The 5,743-nt window shown below is 36.3% G+C and overlaps 1 non-coding gene across 1 annotated transcript; it reads left to right on the forward strand.

Annotated features, from left to right (window-relative positions):
• The first annotated feature begins 2,878 nt into the window (after nucleotides 1–2,878).
• On the forward strand, nucleotides 2,879–2,985 carry LOC131608429 (small nucleolar RNA R71). Its single transcript, XR_009285690.1, has one exon. It is a non-coding gene; the product is annotated as a small nucleolar RNA R71 (small nucleolar RNA).
• The last annotated feature ends 2,758 nt before the right edge of the window (nucleotides 2,986–5,743 follow it).

Below are 5,743 nucleotides of genomic sequence, written 5' to 3' on the forward strand. Positions count from 1 at the left end.
TTGCATAATGGGTGCAGAAATTAGTGCTTTCTTAAGAGTTAGGAACGCTTCAAGGCGCTTTTCTTCGAAAATAAATTTCGCATCTTTCATTAGAAGTTCGGTTAGAGGTTTAGTTATTTTAGAGAAATATTTTATGAATCTTCGGTAAAAACCGGCATGTCCTAGAAAACTTCGTATTTATCTAAATGATTTTGGAGGTTGAAGATTTTTTATTACTTCTATTTTTGCTTTATCGACCTCAATTCCTCTATTTGATATGATATGGCCTAATACTATGCCTTCTTGTACCATAAAATGGCACTTTTCCGAATTGAGCACTAGATTAACTTTCACACATCGCTCTAAGACTTTTTCTAAATTTTCAAGACACTCTTCGAAACTTTGGCCACATACGGAAAAATCGTCCATAAAGACTTCCATGATATTATCAAGGAAATCGGCGAATATTGCCATCATGCATCTTTGAAAAGTTGCAGGTGCATTGCATAATCCGAATGACATTCGTCCGTAGGCGAAAGTTCCAAATGGGCAAGTGAAAGTTGTCTTTTCTTTGTCATCAGGGTGAATTGGTATTTGAAAGAAACCTGAGTAACCGTCCAAATAGAAGAAATGGGAATGCCTGGCGAGATGTTCTAACATTTGATCAATGAATGGAAGGGGGAAATGATCTTTTCGGGTAGCTTTGTTAAGTTTTCGGTAATCTATGCACATTCGCCATCCTGATTCGATACGTTTGGTTATAGTTTCTCCTTTCTCATTTTAGATAACAATTACTCCTCCTTTTTTAGGTACTACGTGTACAGGGCTGACCCATTTGCTATCAGATATTGGATAAATTATACCGGCCTCTAATAATTTAAATACTTCCATTTGTACCACTTCACTCATTATCGGGTTTAATCTTCTCTGATGTTCTCTAGATGTTTTACAGTCTTCTTCCATCATAATGCGATGCATATAAATGGAAGCACTGATTCCTTTAAGATCAGTGATTTTATATCCTAAAGCTGATGAATATTTTCTTAAGATATGCAGAAGTTTTTCTGTTTCGATTTGTCCTAGGTTTGCATTAACTATAACAAGTCGTTTGAGTTCTGTGTCTAGGAATTCATATATCAGATTTTTAGGAAGTGTTTTCAATTCTAAGGATGGTTTCTTTAGGCTTTGAGTAGGATCAGGTGTAATCGCCAAACATTCACTCAAGTTTTTGTTGTTTTCAAATTCTATCTTTTTTACGCATTCGTCTATGATGTCCATACAATAGCATGTATCGTCTATGGAAGGTACTTTTAGAAATTGAGAAAAGATGACTTCTATTTTCTCTTCTCCTACCTCGAAGGTTAGTTTTCCCCGTTTTACGTCGATGATGGCACCGACGATAGCTAAGAAGGATCTTCCTAAGATAATATGGGTATTGACATCTTCTTTAATATCCATGATTATAAAATCAGTTGGAATATAGAATTGACCTATACACATAGGAACATTTTCGAGGATTCCTATGGGGTATTTGACAGAACAATCAGCTAATTGGACTGACATTTTTGTTGGTCTTAATTCTCCCATGTCGAGCTTTTTACAAATTGATAGAGGCATAACAATGATACTGGCTCCTAAGTCACACAGGGCTTTGTCTATGACAAACTTTCCTATTACGCAAGGTATAGAGAAACTACATGGGTCTTTGAGTTTAGGAGGCATCTTGTTTTGGATTATCGCGCTACATTCAGCAGTTAGTGTAACAGTTTCGTTATCCTCTAGCTTTTTCTTGTTAGACAGAATTTCTTTTAAAAATTTAGCGTATGATGGCATTTGTGTAATCGCTTATGTGAAAGGGATTGGAACATTCAGTTGCTTACGAAGTTCTACAAATTTTTTAAATTGTCCTACTTCTTTGGTCTTGACTAGCCTTTGAGGATAAGTAATTGGTGGTTTATAAGGAGGTGGGGGTACATAAGGTTTTTCTTTATCGATTTCTTTTTCGTTATTACCTTCCTCCTCCTTAGGTTCACTTTCCTTTTCAATTGGCTCTTCTGGTTTACGATACATGGCCGGGTTTTCAACTCTTGGGTCAGGGGGTCCTTCATATTCAGTTCCACTTTGAAGTATCACTGCATGATCTTGTCCTTTCGGATTAGGTTGTGACTGTCGAGGAAATGTACCGGCAGGAGCAGAAGTTGATGCTTGTTGTTGTGCTACTTGAGAGATTTGAGTTTATAACATTTTATTATGGGTAGCTAAGGCATCTACTTTGTTTGGTAATTGTTTCATTTGGTTTGCATGAATAGTAATAAAGTTTTCCATCATGATCTCAAAATTAGATTTCTTAGGCGCGGGTTGAGGAGCTAAGGGAGGTTTTTGAAAGCCAGGTGGTGTAGAAGGCACTTGTCCAGGTGCATACAACGCGTTATTATTTTTATATGAGAAGTTCAGATAATTCTTCCATCCTGGGTTGTATGTGTTAGAGTACGGGTTTCCTTGAGCATAGTTTACTTGATCTGGTGCGATACCGGCTAATAAGTGACATTCAGCGGAAGCATGTCCGATTGTTCCGCAAACTTCGCAATTAGGAGTTATAGCAGCCGCGGTGGCTGCAGGGCTTACAGTTAAGCTTTCAACCTTTTGAGTTAAGGCTTCTACTTTAGCGTTTATGCTATCTATGCTACTAATTTCGTACATTCCTCCTTCAGTTTGGGTTTTCTCTATGGATGTTCGCTCACATCCCCATTGGTAATGGTTTTGTGCCATATTTTCAATTAGTTTTTAGGCATCTTCATAGGATTTGTACATCAAAGCTCCACTTGCGGCAGCGTCTAGATTGAGCTTGGTATTGTAAAGAAGGCCTCCATAGAACATATGGATTACTAGCCACTCTTCCAATCCATGATGCGGACAGAGTCTCATCAGGTCTTTGTATCATTCCCAGGCTTTAAAAAGAGATTCGTTATCTTTTTGCCTAAATCCGTTGATTTGGGCTCTTAACATCGCAGTTTTACTAGGTGGGAAATATCGAGCTAAGAATACCTTTTTTAGTTTGTTCCACGTAGTTATAGAATTAGAAGGAAGAGATTGGAGCCACGCTCTAGCTCCGTCTCTTAAAGAGAAAGGGAACAGACGTAAGTGAATCGCTTCAGCTGACACGTTATTGATCTTGACAGTGTCCGCATACTATACGAACACTAATAGATGGATATTCAGATCCTCTGTAGGGTTTCTTGAGAATTGGTTTTGCTGAACCGCTTGCAACAACGAATGTTTCAGCTCGAAATAGTTTCGGCTGATAGTTGGGGAAAAATACTTGTATGCGGTTCATCTTGAGAAGGAGTAGAGAAATCCTTAAGCGCACGAGCTGCTTCGGTCATTGATGAAGAAGGAGGGGTAGAAAATTTTTCAGATTCGTGTTTGGTCCACTCAATCCGTAATTACTGGACTTGATTCCTTAAGTGAAGTAGACGTTCGATTTCGTCGATTGGTCGTACTAAATCATCGCCTTTAGAGCGAGTACTTGGCATACAATCGAGAAGAGAGAGGGAAAAGTATAGAGTAAGACCGCCTTAGTCTATACGGCGTAACTATCGAGTTACGATAACGACTCAAAATTAGTCCCCGGCAACGGCGCCAAAAACTTGATCGCGACTTTATGCGTTTCTAAAGTCTGTAGACTGCAAGTGCACAGTCTTGTCAAGTAGTAAAAAGAGTTATCGAATCCACATGGAATATTGTATCGAACTATCGCTATCCTAGTTACTAACTAATCGGAAAATTAAACCAACATTAAGTGTTTACTATCCAGTTAATCATCTCAAACTCTCGCTCTATTGATAAAAACCTTTTTTAGTCTTTTTAAATCTCAAATCGTCGTTTTATTGATTTTCAAACCTTTCTTAATTTAAACTAAACACTTAATCAGAAAAAAGGTGATTTTTCACAAAATAAATTTTAGGCCAGTTTCATTCGGATTCACTTATGTTAAACTAATCTACATACTGATATTGAACGGTTTAGCCAGACATACTTATAAAATTAAACATGCATAAAATATTTTCAGATCCAAAACAAGTAGACATGTCACGTAAATTTAGAACATCAAACATGCAATGAAATATAAAATACGATGATATATTAAAACCTGAATAAATCTAGATACTGGGAATTACAACTACTCTACGGAGTTCTACGAGTCTCCACCTGATTAGTGCATTTTAATGCACGTTCTTCCATGTTTGTACTCAAACATTTCTTCGGTTTGTTTTATTTATTTTTATGTTTTAAGATGTTTTTATATTTTATTTTATTTTTGCATATAATTGTTTTTCGTATTATTTTTCCAGCATTAGCAGTCTGCATGAATAAATTCATAACTAGAGTTTGGAGTATCGGAATGAGGCGTGTGATCAGTCATTGGAAAGCTAAGAAAAAGATCTACGACTTTTGTCTAGGAGTCGAGAGATGAATCGGACTGAAGCAGTGCCATAAATTTCGTTAAAGTTGCAACACTAGTTTTACTTAAGTGTTTGGGTTATTTGTTATGGGCTTGGGTCGTACTTTTGACACAGTTTAATTGTAAAACGGGTTATGTGTTATTCATAGAGGGTTAGGCCGAATTTACTATTCATCAATCACTATTCATGAAATACTTGAAAGCTTTGGCAAGAATTCTCATGAAGAACTAATCGGTCCAAACAATTTGCTGTATTCGGGTTCGGATACCTTGAGATTTTAGTCATTCTTATTCAAGTTTTTTATTCCTTTCAATATTAATCTATGTCTTTTGTTTGCTTAATCCAATTTACATAGGTTATATTGATTTAATCTGGTTGATTGTATGATCCTAACTATAGTCACGATTTCGTTTGCTTAATTCGTTATCGAGTCCGTTTATTTCATGTTTGCTTAATTCATGAAACTTAATCCCGTTTGCTTAATTCGGATAATAGGAACATATAATCTATAATATCAATTGCGCTTATCAGTGGATATTATAATCAAATAGGAATAGTTAATATGCAGTTGGAATTATGATAGTCGATGATAGGCAAGGACCGAATCAGTAAATTGTTGCTTCAACTTATTTAAATAATCACTTTTGTTAATCACTTTTTCTTAATCGAACACCAAAATAAACCCCCATATTTGTTTCAATTGGTTAATAATAATACAAGAATCCTTGAGTGACGATTCACGTCATTGTCGCTATATTACGTTTGAAAAACTACTCATTTTGATCCGCGCGCGACATTGAATCAAATTGGCGCTGTTGTCGGGGATTCTTGTTGTTATTAACCAACTTCATTTGCAACCTCATCTGCAGTAAGAATATCAACTTGCAGAGCAGCCTCAATTTCAGCACTCTTTCCATTGAGCAACCACCTTCCCTCGAGCTGAAGCAGCTTCCTGAAAATCTAAAATATGCTTATTTAGAGAGTAATGAAAAACTCCCGGCTATAATTTCTTATAACCTTGATTTTGATCAAGAAAATAAGCTTTTGCAGGTTTTGAGGAAGCATGAGAAAGGATTTGGATGGACATTGGCTAACATTCCAAGTATTAGCCCGTTGATGTGTATGCACTTGATTTTACTTGAAGATATACAAAAAGTAGTTATGCAACCCCATAACCTTTCAATACTTGTTATTGTGAAAGATGAGACCACCTTCACGTGTCCATTCAACACTTTTACTTTTAGAAGATTCTTCTTTGATCCTGGAATAAAAGACGAAGACATTGATAAAAATTTCATGTT

The sequence above is a fragment of the Vicia villosa genome, linkage group LG5 (genome assembly GCF_029867415.1).
Source record: "Vicia villosa cultivar HV-30 ecotype Madison, WI linkage group LG5, Vvil1.0, whole genome shotgun sequence".
Taxonomy (NCBI): domain Eukaryota; kingdom Viridiplantae; phylum Streptophyta; class Magnoliopsida; order Fabales; family Fabaceae; genus Vicia; species Vicia villosa.